The sequence below is a fragment of the Bos grunniens genome, chromosome 12, assembly GCF_055505025.1.
Source record: "Bos grunniens cultivar Pamir isolate PY7600 chromosome 12, Bosgru_T2T1.0, whole genome shotgun sequence".
Classification (NCBI taxonomy): domain Eukaryota; kingdom Metazoa; phylum Chordata; class Mammalia; order Artiodactyla; family Bovidae; genus Bos; species Bos grunniens.
In genome coordinates, this window is record NC_141176.1 from 91,405,664 (window position 1) to 91,425,306 (window position 19,643).

Below are 19,643 nucleotides of genomic sequence, written 5' to 3' on the forward strand. Positions count from 1 at the left end.
TCTTTGGTTCGTGGCAGTGTAGGGAGTAGTTTTGCATCTTACGACACAGTCTCTCGAGTCCTTGAGCTTTGGGATAACTCCTTCCCCTCCAGGGCTCACCCTCGTCCCATGTCAGGCAGTGAGAGGCCTGTGGGACTTCCCGCCTGCGTCTCCCTGTCCTTGCTGGAATCGGGACTCATAGCCATCCTCCGGGGTTCCCACTGAGCTTCAGCAAGTTGAACGCTTGCATCAGTGTTTTAAGTCGCCATGCCCCGCCTCACCCACCAGGAGGAAGAGATGACCACCAGATCTGTGGCTGGGTGTCAGGTCCTGCCTCCTTCTGGACCCGAGTCCCCGCCCCAGAAGTCAAATGGTCAAAGGTGTGACGGGCCCCCTTTATAGATGCGGGGAGCTTATGTGCTAACACGCAGCCGACCATTACCTTGGTGGCAATGATCACAGTGGAGGAGTGGTCTGCCCGGAGATCGAAGCTTCCAGGAGTCTCCACGGGCTGGTGCCTGGCATCAGTTTTGCTGTGGTTGCTTCCTCTGCTCTTGGCGGGGACTCCGTGCTTCAGGAGTTGCTTTATCAGCATTTCACAAGGAGAAGTATTTTTAAATATATGGAGGCTGTTCCATGAGACTTAAATTCCCCTGGGGTCCCCGGCTATAGATTTTCCCAGCGATGCTTCCGGAGCAGTGGTGGAAAGCCTGCTTGCAGGCTCTGGCCTCCCCAGCTCAGCTTGCTCAGCCTTATACGGGCACAGAGAAGAGAAACCAGTGCCCTGAGACCGCACATGTCTGTGAGACCTGCCTGTGTCAGAGGGAGCCTGGCTCTGGACCGTTCTTCTCCCTGGGATCCACCAGAGAGAGCCCAGACAGACCAAGTAGAAGGGGACCGGGTCTGCTCCTTCTCACTGTTTGTTATTAGCTAACGTAGAACCAGTATGCGGACAGTGATGCTTTTACAAGAACACTTTTCTCCTGTAAAGATAGTTCCTCTGATCGTTTCCATGTGCGATACCATCTGCACAGCAGCGGATTGTTGAAGGACACCAAGGGTCTCCTCAAAGAGGTCATTAGAAGGGGATTTCTACAGGCCCCCAGGTCTATTCTCATTTCCTAAGTTTACAGCACAGGCGTTATTTCCTGTCACCCCTGATTAAGAAAATGCCTTGAGTCTTTCGCCGCCTTGCCAGAACGCAGAAAGTGACACCTTCTGGTTAATTTCATTAACACGGGTAAGCTAGCATGGGCTTGACTTTAATCTGCAGACACATTATCAAATGAAATCAAATTAAATTGAGACTCAGCAGTTGCCTGGGTAGTTTGTTCAAGAACCAGGGCCAGTGATCTGCCCCTACCCCCACACCAGGATGGCAGGGGTGTTTGGAGTCACGAAGAGAGACCTAGCTCACTTTCTGGCCCACATGGATCCAAACTGGGTGATTCTAACTGAGGCTGCCTGACTGATTCACACGTGCTATTGAATACTGATCAGTAAGGGGATAGGAGTGACTGACAGTAAGAAGCCAGAAAAAAACCCACTGAGAAGAAATCGCTAACCCCATTTATCACTGTCTGCGGGGTAAGCCCAGTGCATTACTGAAGTTATTCATTGTTAGGACAGTCGCATAGACTTTATTAACTCTTTTATGAAAATAGAATGTCTGTGCCCATTCCACAAACCTGGTGGACGTGTATTAAATCTTTGCCAATTAACAGCTCTACCCAGATGGGATTCTGGTGAAAGCAGAGCTATTTCTGCCCTCCTTTTGGGCTGATAGTATTTTTCAGAAGTAACGGGATCCACCAAAATAGCCGTGGGCGGACTCTGGGCTCAGAGAGCCGTCGCAGAGACTGTTCTTTCCCACGTTCTCCCCTGGGGTCCCTCGCCGTCTGTCTTCCCCTCAGTGCCCCCAGAGCAGCCGCGACCACGCCTGGCCGCAGAGCCTGGCTCCCGGAGCTCCGGGCTCGCCCTGCCTTATACGGGCATGGGGTCCAGCTCCTGTGCTCCTCACCATGGTGACAGCCAACACCAGAAACACTCTGTTACTGAATAACTTCGGGACTCCAAACAGAAAGCACAAATGTGCTCTGGATTCTGGCTCCAGCGTTGTTCTCGTGTTACCGAATGAGTAAGCCCTCATTTGCCACATCGAGCCAGGCTGGGGGGTGGGTGGCGGGTCGTCACCAGGGGAGAAGTGTTTCTCACAGACCGAGCCGCCCGCCCCGGGGATCATTCCAGCAAGCCAGTAGCCAGGGCGGGAGGTGGGGGTGGGGCTGAGGCCACCTGTCTGTGCGCCTTGGACTCCCCGGTCAGAGCCGGGGGGCCCTCGGGGGGACCCAGCCTCGTCCTCCTAGGTCACAGGGTAGGACAGTGACAGCCGGCACAGAGGCCCGCTCCACGCTGGGGCCAGAGCAGAGCTTGCGCTCTGAGTTTCGGATGAGTGCCTGTTCAGTGCAGTGACCTGCGTCTGCACGCCTCCTGACCGATGTTACCCTGGGAGGGGGGGCGAGGCCTGCAGGCAGAGAGGAAAAGAGATTTCACTCTCCTGCCTCAAGAGTGGTGGTTCTCAGCCTCTCTTCAGCTGCTTCGTGAATCAGTAAAGCACTTCAAAAAATGAGTTAAGACTGTTGTTATTGGAGAGTTCGTATGTCCAATATTCCTACTAGGTCGTTCAGTCGCCAAGTTCTGTCTGACCCTTCGTGACCCCATGGGCTGCCGCACGCCAGGCTTCTCTGTCCCTCACCATCTCCTGGAGTTTGCCCAAGTTCATGTCCAGGGAATCGGTGATGCCGTGCAACCATCTCATCCTCTGTCGCCCTCTTCTCTTTCTGCCTTCAATCTTTCCCAGCATCAGGGTCTTTTCCAGTGAGTCAGCTGTTCACATTAGGTGGCAAAGTATTGGAGCTTCAGCTCCAGCATCAGTCCTTCCAAAGATTATTCAGGGTTGGTTTTCTTTATGATTGACTGGTTTGGTCTCCTTGCTTTCCAAGGGACTCTTAAGAGTCTTCTCCAGCACCACAGTTCAAACGCATCAATTCTTTGGTGCTCAGCTTTCTTTATAGTCCAACTCTCATATCTGTACATGACTACTGGAAAGACCATTGGAGTAATTAGGAAGTGTTAAATCCTAATCCAGCAACGCTCCACAGGGCACTATATACAAAGTGTTATCGCTCAGTCGTTTCTGACTCTTTGCAACCCTATGGACTATAGCCCCCCAGGCTCAGCTGTCCATGGAATTCTCCAGGCAAGCATACTGGATTGGATTGTCATTTCCTTGTCCAGGGGATCTTCCCGACCCAGGGATTAAACCCAGGTCTCCCACATCGCAGGCAGGCTCTTTACCATCTAAGCCACAGGGAAGCCCACTATACACAAAGAAAGGCAATAACTAAATTATCAGCCTTCCTTCGTCACTAACGGTCACACGCTCGCCACACCAGAGGTGTCTGGCCCCTGCATCTTTTCTGTTCTTTTTTTAATTGAGGTATATAGTTAGTTCACAGTGATTCAGGCGTACAGCAAAGTGATTTGGTTCTGTGTGTGTGTGTGTGTGTTCTTTTTCAGACTCGTTTCCATGCAGGTTATTACAGGATATTGAGTGTAGCTCCCTGTGCTATGCAGTCTGTCCTTGTTTGTCTTTTTTACACAGAGTGGTGTGTATAAGTTACTTCCAAATTCCAAATTTTTCTTCCCCCACTTTCCCCTTTGGTGACCACAAGCTTGTTCTATGTGTCTGTGTGACTCTGTTTTTCTAAGTAAGTTCATTTGTATCATACTTTAGATTCCATATGTAAGTGATCTTATATATTTGTTTCTGTCTGACTTGATTTAGTATGATCCTCACTAGGCCATCCAGTTACCGCAAATGGAATTCTTTTGCTCTGAGTAATATTCCTTTGTATACATGCACCACATCTTCCTCATCCATTCCTCTGCCGATGGACGTTGGGTTCCATGACTTGGCTATTGTAAACAGTGCTGCAGTGAACACTGGGGTCCAAGTATCCTTTCGGACCACGTTTTTCTCTGGGTGTACGCCCAGGAGTGGGGTTGCTGGATCAGGTGGTGACTCTCATTTTGGTATTTTCAAGGAACCTCCAGACGGCTTTCCATGGTGGCTGCACCAACTTACGTTCCCACCAACAGTGTGGCAGGTTCTGTCTTCTCCTGTTTTCTTTTTCTTCTTTCTGTACACTCGGTGGAGGCTGAAGGCGGTCGAGCTGCAAGCATCAGAGGGCATTTCTGTTACAGAATTCCTGTTGAAGCAGAGTGAGTGTCTCGATGGGATACAAGGCTCCAGAGCACAGGAAACAGGAGAGACAGCAGGTGGGCCCATGATTTAGCCGAAAGAGCCACCTTGGCCTTTGCGCGTTACCTCACTGAAAAGTGCTCAGATTTTTCCACCTGAGGTCAATGTAAATCATTATTTCAGTTACTTAGATTCCTAGCCCCTCAGCCCTATGGTTTTTTACCATAAACTCAGGTAAGATAGGTTATTTCAACTTTTGAACAGCATCCACCTTCACGAGGCACCTGTTTTCCTACGCAATCGAGTGTTGCACAAATTGGTAATCCAAAGACAGATGAAGCCCCTCCCCAGTGTTGGGAATCACTGAGGTGGTTGAACGGCCCTGAAAGCTGCGATGGGACGAGGAGCAGCCACCCTGCGACTGGTCCCAGGGCTGTACCACCAGCCTGAGCCAGGGGCCCGGCATCTCCCCACCCCGTGGAGTTGTCACCCCACGTTCGCCCTCCCTGGGCCTGGCAGCAGGAGCCTTGAGACTGAAACCCCAGCTCCTGGAAGGGTGCGGCTGAGCCCACTCCCTTCAGCAGAGACAGAACCAGCACAAATTAGCCGTTGCATTTTTTTCAAGGAGCTAAGAGTTTCCCACAGTCTGTGGGTCCCTGGACTTGGGTCAAAGTATGAGCAAATAATTCTTAACCTCACAAGATTCCTTAAGTTCAACAATATAAATCAATGTGAAAAGCAGAGAGGAGCGGAGTGAGAGAGGAAGCAGAGTGTGCACAGAACGCTCTCGGAGGTGGGTGGCGGCGGATGGATGGGGTGCGGGGAACGCGGGCCCTCTCGGTGGCCCAGGTGGGTGGCTGTCGCTGGCTTCGGGAGGAGGGGAGGGGGCCTAAGCGGCTCTGAGCCTCAGCAATCGTGGTCTCGCCCTCTCCCAGTTGAGCTGTGGTCTCGCTAACGGGCGGTCTCTCCTGTCGCATGTTGCTGATCAACACCCTCAAACGTGTATAACTGGGATATGGGAAAAAACGGAATTTTTGTTCTTTGAAACAGCTCGATGTAAATTTGAAAACTGGTCAGTCACTGTGGAGCCATGGGGAGGTGCTCAGCGCATAGATCTTCAAGCTGTATATACACACTGTGTGTGGTCCGCCACTGGGGTGGGTTTCCCCCAGCACATGGCCGCCCATCTCGGCTACGCGATGACCCTTGCTCGCGTGGAACACACACACCATGCTGCAGTAGCAGACCGCTTTCCACACCAGCTGCAGCCACTCCGGGCAGGTGCTTGTCAAGGGTCTGCCCCACGGACCTAACAGAGAGCACCCCCCCACCCCCCACCCCACCCCCGTCAGCTGCACTGTCACAGCCCAGAAAGGGCAAGACTGATTCAGAAATAGCAGAAGCCCGCCTGGCTTCTGGGCTTGTGTAACCTTCGTCTGCACATAGCTCTCACCTACTTTCAACATCGTGGGCTTATTTTTAGTGCCTGTCTGGAATGGCAGTGGTTCTGGCTAGCTGGACGCCGCTGTGGCTGCAGCCAGCTCGGTTACTTGACTCCTCTCAGGAAAGGCGGCACCGCGGTGGGTCTGGACGATGCCCGCCTGCACACGCGTCGGTGGTGCGCTTCTAACGGGACGTTTTCTTTCATATCTGCCACGGCTCCTTTTAATAATGGAATTTTACATTCTCGCAACCCTCAAAATCTGTATTTTGTGTCATCTGCGCACAAGGCACGTGTCTGGAAGAAGGAGGTGCTTCCGTGAACAGGGGCGGGGCCCCCTGAGCGGCAGGGGTGGCCCCAAGGTCAGGGTGTGCCTGGTGTCCTTAAGGGACACCTCGGGAGCCAGTGTGAGCCTCACAGAGCAGGAGGTAAGATCCGTGGTAGGTGAGGTCTGAGGGAGCAGGGTGGCATCTTGGGCTGAGTAAGGCGAGACCCATCCTGGAGACCTCCTTAGAGGAGCTGCTTGACTTATAACTTGCTCAAGTCACCGAGCTCTCAAGGGGAAGCTGGTGCAACGCGTACTTTGGTGAGTCAGTCCATTGGGGGCAGTTTCTAGTCAAAAACGATGCCAGGAGGGGCTTCCCTTTTGGCTCAGAGTTAAAGAATCCGCCCGCCAATGCAGGAGACACGGTTCAATCCCTGCTCCGGGAAGATCCCACGTGCCCCGGGACAGTTAAGCCCATGCCCCCCAACTACTGAGCCCGTGCTCTAGAGCCTGGGGGCCACAACTCCTGAAACCCAAGTACCCTAGAACCGGTGCTCTGCAACCAGAGAAGCCACCGCAATGAGACGCCCACGCGCCGCAACCGAGAGTCGCCCCCGCTCACTGCAACTAGAGAAGGCCTGCGGGCGGCAGCGAAGGCCCGGCGCAGCCACAAATAATTAACTTTTAAAAAAGATACGCCGGGGAACGTTGCCCCGCACACAGGCGGTCGGTGACGCGCAGCCGGAGTCAGCTGCACGCAAAGTTATTCATCCAGTGAATACCGTTTGCGCATGTGTCGCCCCATCTAGGCACCAACGATGCAAATGGACAGAGCAGGTCACACCCCGACCTTTGCCTGATACCCCAGCCTTGTGCTCTCGGAAGGAATTTCCTGCCAAGAGGGACGTGTTCTCTGCACCAGCCACCATGGCTGTGTGAGCCCTTGAAATGTGGTTAGTGAGATGGACAAACTGAATTTTACATTGTTATCCCATGTTGGTTAATTAACATTCAAACTGAAGAGCCGCCTGTGGCCAGTGGCTACTATCAAGATCACAACTGTGAGTGTCAAGGTGGAGAGTGCAGGAAATACACAGTAAACTCGTGGTGAAGAGGTGAAAATACTCTAGATACTAAATATGAAATGAAGATAAAGCACAGTGTAAAATCAGGGTTTCGTGACAGTCAGACCAAGACTTGTAAACTGCTAAGCTTATATCTTCACACAAAGAAGGGTTTTTTCGCAAGAGTGCACAGACCCAAGTGTCTGGCACGGTGGGGAAGGTGTGTGTGCAGAATGTGTCATCAGTCGGTGAAGAATAGTTTCCTGATCGGTTTGTTCCTCATATTCCCGTGGTCTCTTAGAGGGATATGCTTTGCCAGCTTGAGCTCCAGTCAAGCCTCCCCTTCGGAAAGCTCCTTGTCTGCTTGTCTGGCTCGGGACACCTTTGGTGGTCAAGCCCCCACAGCTTCCGACCGTAACATCACTCTTGCCTTCTTTCCAGCAAGATTGTTGTTGTTCAGTCGCTCAGTCGTATCCAACTCTTTGCGACCCCATGGACTGCAGCACGCCAGGCCTCCCTGTCCATCACCAACTCCCAGAACTTGCTCCAACTCATGTCCATCGAGTTGGTGATGCCATCCAACCATCTCATCCTCTGTCGTCCCCTTCTCCTTTTTGCCTTCAATCTTTCCCAGCATCAGGGTCTTTTCCAGCAAGGTTAAGTAAGCATTTTCTTAAAGTAGGACTTTCGACCCTGTGCTGTAGAAACCAGTTAATTGCGCAGCTGGAGAACAGACAAGCAATTGCAGGACCCCTGGCTTACTCCCCCGCGCCCTGCCCCAATGTGGTAAATATTTAATTTCGAAGGACTATTCTAACATGAGTCACAGTTTGTTAGATAAACGTCCAGTTTGGAGCCTATCCGAAAGGAAGAATCAGTTCAGTTCAGTTCAAATACATTGTTAAAATCTTAAAAAGACAAAATTGTAATACTTCCTCACTATGTGGACTCAGAGAACATCGTTTTAGACAGAATCTGATGATTAAAAGTCAGCACTTACAGAAAAAATTTATTTCTGTGATCATTGAAAGCGTCACATCTCTGATGAAGCCCGACGAAGTTTACGCTGGATTCCTATGTTTCGTACCAGCAGAATGCATCATTCAATAATAGGAATCAAGAAAACCCTTGGTGAAAATTAGTCATGATGGTTGTGGCCCAGCATTTATCAACTGCAACAGCAATGGCCCACGACACAGCTGCTTACGGTAACAGCAGAGCAGATATTAATGTCTGATTTAAAAAATAGAGTCAACAGAGGACATACTTACGGTAGCACCATTATCCATGATTAATAATGACACGCTGGCACATGGGCCGCTCAGTATCTGAGTGCAGAGACAGAGTATAAATGTTTTCATATTTTATTTACCCAGTTCTCCCTCTTCTGGAGAAAAACCACACACACACACACACACACGCACACACACACACACGCACTCCGGCAGCCTCGACCAAATTCCTTCCTAAGGAAAAGTACACTCCTGTCTCTAGGTGTTGCTAAGGAAAGATGCTTACCTAGCACCTCAAACACTCCAATCTTGCGTGAAGTGTCTACTTCCCTATAAATGCCAGGGGAAGATCACTCTTTCTGAATTTCCATCCAAACGAAAGAAGCATAGAGCATTCGTCCTCAGAGCTCAGGCAGAAGAGAGAATGAACTTGAGAAAGAAAATGACTTTTTTTAACCTTGGCAGGTCCCTATCCTCTGAACCCTTTGACCGTAAACTGAGGTTAGATGTTTTTATGGGAAGCTGGGATGTTGCTAAAAGTATGGTTTATGCAGAAGGACAGAAATGAAGCCTCCAGGCCAGCCGGCTGGTGCATCCGCGTGGGGAAAGGGCGCGTGGATTCGGGGCAGTGGCCTCAGCAAGCAAAACCTTGGGGAGACCGGCGGTCCACACCCTCCACCGGCCCTGGGGATGGTGAGAAAGTGATTAGCTGGGTTCCGGTCTCAAGTTGACGGTTCTGGGGACCTGGGCTTCCTTTCATGGCCCCTAGGGAAACGTGTCTGTGGGTTCAGAGGCCAGGTAATGATAGTAATGCCATTTTGAGTTTTGGTTGAAAGCCCCACACAGACCCTAAGAGACCTGATAAGCTAGGGGGAGAGAAAGAACACCATCCTCTGCTTCTGAGCCAGCCTCAAGCTCTGCCTTCGGAAGCCCTGGTCTCCTACCCTGATGGAATGTTTTGACAAGCAGAGCTCCGAAGCGTCTCGCTTTTCTCTTAGATCAGGAATGCCAGTCTTCGAGACCTTTGCTTTCTTTCGTTCACCTCCAGCCCGTCCTTAGTAAACATTTGCAGGCTTTCTAAAATGACTCCAAGCAAAATTCTTACCAGACATGCCATGCTTTCTAAATGCCGTCTGGAAATGGAAACACGTCCTCTGACTTTGTCCTCCATCATGCAGCAGAAAGAGATGGTCGGAAGCTGTCGAGTCCGCACGGGGAAAAAGTGCCCACGTCCAGCTCCTCGGGGCAGCCTGGACAAGAGGCTGAGCGCTCCGCGTCCACGCACTCTTATGCCAGGCTGTGCCTGTGATAGAAAGCTATGGTTTGTCTGGCAGATTTTTGAAATGACTCTTATTTTCCCCCAGCGGTTGTAAATAATAACCAGAGGAAGATGGTAGAAATGACCGATCCAGGTGGCATAGGCATAAATTTTCTCACTCTGGGGTGGGGCGACGGTCATCTTTTTTCTGCCTGGTTTTCTTCTTCTTGAATCAGAGAGACTACCTGTATCCTTAAGAGCCAGTGGCAAAGATGCTACATATATCTCTGGTGTGAATGTAAACTTAATATTTAAACAGGTCGATACACATTTATTTTTACACACCTTAGGCATGGCAGAATTTTCTTAAGAAACTGTCCAACCTGGGAGCCTGAAGGGCCTGAGATTCTGAGCCCTCTGACGTCCCACCCGAACGAGCCCTTTGTGGTATAGACAACCGAGCCGGTCAAGTCGTCAGATGTCTGACTCATATGGGAAGTACAGGGCAGACCTTCAGAAGGGCGCATTTCCCCCCAATTAGAAAGATCAAAATACTCCTATCTCCTTCCTCTGTGTGTCCAGCCTCCAAGTTTAAATTCTAGAAGAACTGAAGCAGAAATAGGCCTTCCAGGAACCCAGTATGAGCCCTGTATGGATGGCATCGAAATCCCACCATAGGAACAAATGTTTTTATATTCAAAGCACTGTTAGATAATTCCTAAAGACTTGGAACCAAACACAAACAAACAAAAAATCAAACCGAAGTGAAATGGAAGCAATTAATTCTGGGTAAATTACATCTTCGGCCTAAGAAGTATTCAGCTGCATCGTCACCGTCGATGTTTTTTATTAAAATGTTGTCTTTGTAAAGCCTGTAACTGTTCTTCGGACTTAAAGTCTGTTTTAAATTTTTAAAAAACAGAGAACAATTAATTTTATGGTGGAGTTGGTGTCTCCATAATAAAAATTAAAGTGCTAGCATATAATCGTTAAGTAAGTAAGTGTTAGTCGCTTAGTCATGCCCGACTCTTTGCGACCCTGTGGACTGCAGCCCACCAGGCTCCTCTGTCCATGGGATTTTCCAGACAAGAATGCTGGAGTGGGTTGCCATTTCCTTCTCCAGGGGATCTTCCTGAGCCAGGGATCGAACCCAGGTCTCCTGCACTGCAGGCAGAGTCTTTACTGACTGAGCTACGAGGTTAGCTCACGTGTTTTTTTTTAGATAATCCACTCCAGTTAGTAACAGTGGCACTTTTTAAGCCTTGTGAAGATGCATCTCTAAAGAACCCTAATGTCAAGGTCAGCTCCATGCATTGCACCATATTCAGCATCCACCAACAAGAACAGCCTCTCTGAAATTCGGGGAAAGACCCTGGCTTTGAGGACCGATGAGTTTGCAGTGGTTTGGAACAAAATGAACAGAATCCTGTGGCTGACTACGATGCAGTTTTCTTTTGTTTGTGTAGCTTTTAACTGTCTACTCTTTTCGGTCAGCTTAGAGAAGGGGCCAGTGCTACACCTGGGCAGGTGTGGAGGGCGAGATTCACAAATCTTGAACAGATTTTAGTGTGAGAGCCCTCAGCCCGAAGCCACACCGTTACAACCTGAAGGGAAGAATGGAGGCGGGGTGAATAGGAGGCTGGATGACTGAAGCAGAAAGCTGTAAGGTGGCTTCCTCACTCAGAAGCTGTGGGGGAAATTCCTCATCACTTAACACCCGATACTTTACAAATATTTGTATTTCTCATCATAGAATGATAGAAGTGTTGGAGTAGTACATTGACGAATCTCCCCCTGACTTCTTACCCAGGAAGGACGGAGGAATACATCTGAGACTTACGAATATTCATTCTGTTCTTAGAGTACTCCAGAGAAGCAAGGAGAACAGGCTTTCCTGGTTATTTAATGGACACACAACTCAGAATAGATTCATACATATAACAGAGTAAAATTCACTGCAAAAATTACTCAATTAATGAAAAATATGATATGGGGGCTTCCCAGGTGGCTCAGTGGTAAAGAATCTACCTGTCAGTGCAGGAGGCAAGGGTTCAATCCCTGGCCCGGGAGGATCCCCTGTAGAAGGAAGTGGCAACTGGCTGCAGTGTTCTTGCCTGGAGAATCCCACGGACAGAGGAGCCTGGTGGGCTGCAGTCTGTGGGGTCGCAGAGTCGGACACGACTGAGCGCACACACGTCATACGTTATTGCAGAGAAAACAATCTAACTCCCGAAAGTTGAACTAAAAAAAGTTCAACTTATCTTCAAAACCACAATTTCCCTTTGAGATTCTTGCTTAACATTGAATCCCACTTAAAATTTCCAGACAATGAGATTGATTCCACAGCTTCACTTAAAAAAAACTCAGTGTCAGACACGCCACAGAAGAGAAACAGAGTGAGCGCACCTGAGCCCCCAGGAGATTCCCTCCTGTTCACGCGTCAGCTTCACGTCTGTCTTAGAAATAATTTCTTCTCTGGCCGGTGTTTCTCTTGCCTTTGAAGGGTATATCTTGAAATCAAGAGACGCCTGGGGATGACATCAGCCTGTTCTCCTCAAGTGTTGTGTAGAAAAGAGCTAAAGAACATCCCGAAGACATAGAATTCACCTCTACAAGCTGTAGAATAAAGTCACATTCGCGCAGTAGTATTGTATTTGAATAGTCACTTTTTTAGAAGTCCTGGTCAGCTAGAGACAAGGAGAAAGGGTTTGGACTAAATAATAGCATTAGGAGGTTTCATTTGAAATGCGGGAAAGCTGGATGCAATTGGTTACAAGACAGCTACATCGATAGCTTTACGTGAACTTTGATCATTGTCACGTTACCAAACACAAGTTCATGTTCCCAAGGAACGGTGAGGCTAAACACACCGCAGAGTCAATTTGGAGCAGAGAAGCAAGGAGAGAGGGTGGCTCACGCCCAGAAAGCCCCCAAGTCCCCAGAGGGCTTCCGCAGAGCACTTTTTAAGGCCAGGTGACGGAGTGGGGACTCAGGGTGTGTGATCAGCTCGTGTCCAGTTCTCTGGTGGAGGGTGAGGTGGCGGAGTGGGAACTCAGGGTGTGTGATCAGCTCGTGTCCAACTCTCTGGTGGAGGGTGAGGTGGCGGAGTGGGAACTCAGGGTGTGTGATCAGCTCGTGTCCAATTCTCTGGTGGAGGGTGAGGTGGCGGGGTGGGAACTCAGGGTGTGTGATCAGCTCGTGTCCAGTTCTCTGGTGGAGGGTGAGGTGGCGGGGTGGGAACTCAGGGTGTGTGATCAGCCCGTGTCCAACTCTCTGGTGGAGGGTGAGGTGGCGGAGTGGGAACTCAGGGTGTGTGATCAGCTCGTGTCCAGCTCTCTGGTGGAGGGTGAGGTGGCCGGGTGGTGTCACAGGGGTTGGCATTATCAGTCCTTAGGCACCAGCGGGTCTGGGGGCTCGTGGTCATCAAGCAGTTCATTTCTTCCATTTGGTGGGGGTTTTAGCATCTGCAAGACAACTCAGGAAATGTGCATCAGATACTATTATCTGGATACTATTATCAACGTGTTATCTTCAGAGAGGAGCTGCAGGGGAGGCTGGGGGGTGGTGAGGTGTCCCAGGAAGGCCCACAGGACCCTGCTGGCCTGGTTATATTAGACCCCTAGATGTAATACCACAGATAAGAGCACAGTCCATAGACCACTACATATAATACCACGGATAAGAGCGCAGTCCACGGATAAGAGCAGTCCATAGCCCACTACATGTAATACCACGGATAAGAGCGCAGTCCAGGGCCACTGACAGACGGTGCAGGGGCCGGCGTGGCCATCACGGCACCCGGAAGGTGGCCCCCACCACAGCATGTGCTGCGACACTGTCGCCATGGGAAAGGCTTAGCTCTGTCACATGCCCGCTTCTGGAACAGGAAACCCGCCTTCCCACCCCACCACACAAGCGCACACAACCTCAGATGCCCCGGCGATCCAACCTTGAAGCTCCTGGCACCCCAGTGAGCTGTCTCTTCCCTCGTCCTTCGGCTGGCCCCCATCCCAGCTCCCTTTCCTCTGAATCCACGGATCTCTGCAGAACTTAGGAAAGAGCATGCTCTCCTAACCTTTTTCATATTGAAGTGTCTACCGTTGTGTTACCTGCACCCCTGACTTCCGACCAACTGCTCGTATGAAAATCGTACTCAGATTCGAATCCCCTTCCTCTGAGTTTCCTGCTTCCCTCCTGGGGTCCTGGCCTCGGGGTCTGAGCCTAGCTTTCTAGCAGCTGCATGACCACCCTCGCTGGTCTGGATGCTGTGTGTCTAGGAGCTTTGTCGTGCAGTCACATCAAACACATTATTGTGTTAGCTCACGAGCAATGTATTTCTACCCAAAACTCCATTTTTTTCTTTCAGAAAGTTTTTTGCTGTGTTGCTGCTTGTTTTTTGTCTTTTGATTATTGGTCTCCCATTTGTGCAATTGATTTTTCAACCTCAACTAAGAATTTAATTCTTGTGCCATCTTGAAAGGTGCAGCCAGTTTCTGGTCTGAAGTGAGGGTCCTCTTTTTTCATCTCCCTTTACTTGTTTAATCCTGATCTAATTCAAACACAGACATTCCGTGAAACGGCTGTTAGCCAAAAAGTAGATGTCTAAATGTTAATTGCCTCTGGTATTTTTAGGACTTTATTTTGAGGATAGCATTGATGAAGAAGGATTTGTAGCCATCTGCAGACCCTCAAGTAGAATAATCAGACCCGGGAAGTAAACAAAAAGAACTTTGTGGATGAAAGTGAACTCCTTAATTCCAGAAGATTAAAAAAGGCTTCTTTAGTAGAAGAAAATAAAATTTAACAAAGAGGGTGCCCTTCAAAAATGCCAGTTATCTTGGAAGGAAAGATGAGTCATGGAAATGGCCTGTTGATGGGAAAGATGAATAGATGAGTCCTTTGAAACTGGAGTTTCTGAAGGATGAGGGGCCCTGGACTGTCATTCTGCGTCCTTTCTGACAGTCGCCGAAGTGGTAAGAGGTCCTAGAGTAAAATAATTCTTAGACTTGCACACGTGTTACAGGAAATAAGCTCAGAATTCTGAAATGTGCCCATCATACATGTGTGCACACACATGCCTGTGTGTATTTGTGTATTTTAACTTCATATATCCTATATTCAGACAGTAAAGAATCTGCCTGCAATGCAGGAGACCTGGGTTTGATCTCTGAATTGAGAAGGTCGCCTGGAGAAGGCAATGGCAACCCACTCCAGGATTCTTGCCTGGAGAATCCCGTGGACAGAGGAGCCTGGTGGGCTACAGTCCATGGAGTCTCAAAGAGTTGGACACAACTGAGTGACTAACACTTTAACTTTCAGTCTATATTTATTAAATATTACATCTTTTCTGTGTATGTTTCCAGGAGACTAGCGTTTACTATCATTGAAAGCCCGTATTCACGTGTTCAACATGGGATTTCAGTTATTTATAGCATCTAATCTTATCTTATAACTTAAAATAAAGCCCTGGGTGTATTTTTAATGTGCTGAAACTTTATTAGAATGAGTTAATACCTTTCTACATTTGTCATATTTTTATATCAAACCTAGTCCAGATATTCCTGAGCACTTTGAACAAGAATAAATAAACATTTTCAAAAGCATCAAGTGTCCTAGACACGCTTCTCCTTGCAGCATTGATACTTCCTGTTCTTGGGGAAGTTTCCTCGGGCGGTGTCACTGCCCTGTGAGATAAGGCTAGGATTGAACTCTTCTGCCTGGGGTCTGACGCTAGCAGTTCCAGGAATTCACTGTCATTCCCATTTCCACCCTGCATTGCCCCACTGATCTCTATATTCTGTTGGCTTTGCGTCAACAGGGCTTCCTGGAATAAACCAGCAGGGAGCTGGCTCACCCGTGGGAGAGGAGCCTGCAGGCTCAGCCACAATCACATTGCCACCCGGAGAAGCTGGGGGAAGCCCCTCACCTTCTGCTTTTGCTGTTGTTGCTGTTCAGTCGCTCAGTTGTGTCCGACTCTTTGCGACCTCATGGACTGCAGCACACCAGGCTTCCCTGCCCTTCACTATCTCCTGGAGTTTGCTCAAACTCATGTCCATTGAGTCAGTGATGCCATGCAACCATCTCATCCTCTGTCACCCCCTTATGCTCCTGCTTTTGCTTTTTTGAAAATAAGAATGCTATACTCCCCCGCTCCTGATTTTTCAAGTGTCCTTATATATTGCACAGAAACTTAAAGCATAAAAGGAACACGTTCCATTGGATATTTCAAGAAGGTATTGACAATAATACCATTGATTTCAGACCCTCGGGGTCTGATGGACCACCCTGGAGGTGGATCTCTGTAAGGCCCTTTCATGGGGATGGGGTCAGACACCAAGAGAAAAACCTTCCCCAAACCTTTCAATAAACTTTTTTGTTAAAAAAAAGAAAGAAAGTTTCTGTCTCTGAAAACCACATTGACTCATTTTTTTCCTTTGTGTGATTTGGGAGCTATTTCAGCATCTCCTAAGTCTGTGAAAAATCAGGAATGTAGAAGTGAGAAATATCATTCATACAGTTTAACTTTTCTGGAGTTTGTCTCATATTATTCTTTAATCAAAATCATCAATGTTTTGCTACTGTTTCAAATTTAGAGACACTTTAATGTTATTAAATAGTATCTATGTGTATATTCCAATTATTTTTATGTGTTATTTCTGAAAGACAAGTAACCTTTTTTGCCTGTAAACACATTTTCTCCTATTGCCAAGAGAGGAGAAAACCAGAAAAGACAGCAAATTCCCCGTTAACTATAGATATTGCTACTCCTATGTTTGTCTACAGTGCTTTAAATCTCATTTTGTGGTCACTATGGTGAAGCCTAAATTATTTTAAAAGCTGCCTGTGAAATAATCGTTAGCATCTTGTTCCATTTTTGAAACAGCAGGTGTTTCCTTTTGGAAGCTTCTGCTGTTTGTGCTCTGTTTGTGTGTCTGAATTCCCATTGTCTGGAGCGCGCACAATGCCTGTTATGGAAAGTCATTGTTCTGGTTCAGCTGATTTTATTTTCAGAAATTGGTATGGAGCCTGCTGTGTGGTCGCCACTGGGAAAGCAACTGCTCCGTTCTTCAATAGCCGTATGGGTTAGTGACTCAACTGTGTATTTCTGGACACACAGTGTTTCCCGGAGCGGGGATGTCCGTTGCCTGTTTCTGCAGTTAGTAAAGAGTCGCCGAGATTTCATTGTCAGCTCTTCCGACCAGTACTCTTACTCACTCGGGGTGTCTCTTCCACTCTGGGGCTGCAGGAGAGCCATGCTGATCTAGATTCCCGGCCTCCAGGATCTCCCTCACCCACGCCGCCCAAGCAGTGCCCACCGGGCAGCAAAGGCATCTTGAGGGTGGGACAACGTTCTCCCAATGACCGCCTTCCTCACTCCCAGCACTGATATTTAATTGTCCTTTTAGTAGCTAGTATACATTGAGAACTTGTTTTATCTTCCCTTCAGGGAGTGTCCATTGCAAAATGGGTTTGGTGGTGAGATATTTTACTTCTTTGAAAAATAGAAATCAAATATCTCAGTGAACAGCCTTCCCAGTGGAACTGGCTGATAAAAAGACTCCAGTTGTCAGCTGTCTTATTCCTAAGACAGTGGTGGCTTATCCTGTTCAGTCTTAGCACTTGACATGAATTATTGGAAGGAACGGAAGATGGCATCCAGCTGGGTCTCTCTCAGTTGAAAGGACACCTGTCCTCACCGCTGGGTGAGTTGCTAGTGCCTTTGGCTGCCTGAACCCTAGTCCTTCGAAGGGTCCAAGGAGCACCTTCAGACTGTGTTAGAACAAGAGAAAGTGGGAGTGAATACGCGGTTCCTGTCCGCACTGATGCTGGCAGAGCTGAGCGTCTGGAACCCGTGTGTCAGAGCCTGGCGCCATCGCCATGGCTAAGGCTTCTGGTGGCTGAGACTGTCGAATTGCTACTTGATGCCTCCTGGCATACATGTCAGTCACTGCCTTGATCATCACTTTTGGCAGGTGGGTTACAATTCATCCTACAAGTTAAGGAAATACTGATCGGGGGGAAGTTCTGCCCAACCCCCTCAAAAAACATTTAGATAGATAGATCAATATAGATATAGAACAAATTCAAAGAATTGTTTACCTTTTTCTTTTATATTGAAGTATAGCCTACTAGGGCTTTCCAGATGGCTCTAGTGGTAACGAACCCGCCTACCAATGCAAGAGACTTAAGAGACATGGGTTCAATCCCTGGGTCAGGAAGAAGCCCTGGAGGAGGGCATGGCATGTATTCCCTGATGTTGGGAAAGATTGAAGGCAGGAGGAAAAGGGGCCACAGAGGATGAGATGGCTGGATGGCATCACCGACTCAATGGACATGAGTTTGAGTGAACTCCAGGAGTTGGTGATGGACAGGGAGGCCTGGCGTGCTGCGGTTCATGGGGTTGCAGAGTCGGACACGACTGAGCGACTGAACTGAACTGAACTGAGGGCACGGCAAGCCAGTCCAGTACTCTTGCCTGGAGAGTCTCCATGGACAGAGGAGCCTGGCAGGCTACAGTCCGTAGGGTTGCATGGAGTCGAACACGACTGAAGCGACTTAGCAGTGCATGCATGCATGGCCGATTAACGGTGTTATGATAGCTTCAGGTGGACAGCAAAGGGACTCACTCATACACACACATGTATCCATTCTCCTCCACACTCCCCTCCCACCCAGGCTGCCCCAGGGCTGAGCAGAGTGCCCTGCGCTAATACAGGAGGTCCCCGTTGGCTCTCCACTTTAAATACCGCAGTGCGTCCATGCCCATCCCGCACTCCCTAACTCTCCCTTCACCCCTGCTTTCCCTTGGCAGCCATAAGTTCGTTCTGTAAGTCTGTGAGGCTGAAAAAAAAAATAAAGTCTGTGAGGCTGTTTTGTGAGTAAATTTAACTGTAGTATTCCTTTTTAGATTCCACCTATAAGGGATTTCATATGATATTTCCCCTTCCCAGAGAATTTCTGATCCAGGAAGGACATATTCTCACTTGTAAATCACATTTTGCAAACAAGAAAACCGAGACCCGTCCTGGTCTGGGGAGTTCGTCCACAGCCTCATGTACAGAAGAAGCTCCCTGTTTCCGGGTCCCCCACACCCCCAGGAGATGCCCCAGGAGCAAACAAGTCTATAGAATTGCAACAAGCCTTTTTAAATTGACTTAAAGAGCTAAAAGAAAGTAATAAGAACTGAAGCGACTTGATTCCAAGAAACAAAAGTAATCAATGAATTATTCACCAAGGAAATAGCCGAAGGGCATGCCACTGTCAAAATTCTTGTTACAGTTAGCCCCGTGGGAGCCTCCTGTGTGGAGCATTCTCTACAGACAGCATGTGAGTGACATGTAGGAGGTAAAAGCACTTTGAAAGACGAGGAAGAAAATTTCCAATCTGATCTAGACTCTCCTTAGGCAAGAAATCCAATCCCTCCGTGCGTTTCCTCAATCACAGCGTGATGGTAAGACAGCCTGTCTCCCAGGATCGAGATGGACAGCCCTGTGTGGATGTCAGTCGACAAAATCCTGAATGAAGCTGCTCCGGGGGAGACGGCACATCCAGATCCAGCAAGGCCACTCCTCCTTTGTTCTCCAGAGTCTGAACAGGAGACATGGTCTCAGCAGCATTCAAGCCCCTTTATAGTGGTTCTTGGCGTGCCTCACCCGTGGGCACCTGTTCAGAGGGTACCGTGCAGACTTCAGGTCCTGTGGATCCAGTAGGACCTCTCCCCGGGACCGGGTCTGCCCCCCGGGGCACGGGTTCATGTCCAGAGACATTTTGGGTTGTCACAGCTAATTCTTATTATTTAGGTCTTTTTTTTTCCCCCCAATAGCAAGTCTTAGTCCTGTTTCTGATTTTTTTGGAGGAGATCTTTGTAAAGGGAATTCTTCCTGTGCCTTTGCTAATCCACAGAGATTAGAGGCCTTTTCATATACAGTTTTAATAGGTTAATTAAATATTAAACTTTTAATATTAATATTTTAAGTACATTCTTGTTTGTACATGTGCTAACTCACTGGATTCTCACAGTACCTTAGAAGTAAGATAGTGACCCACACACACACCTGCGCACATACATATGGTTAATTTTTAAATGTAGGGATTTTTACTGTTTTATTCAGACAAGAAAAGAGAGTCCTTGAGACTTGCTGA

General features: G+C 48.6%; 1 protein-coding gene across 1 annotated transcript in view; it reads left to right on the forward strand.

The window, feature by feature from the left end:
- Positions 1-19,643, forward strand: part of COL4A2 (collagen type IV alpha 2 chain) — a 159,970-nt gene that overhangs the window by 49,504 nt on the left and 90,823 nt on the right.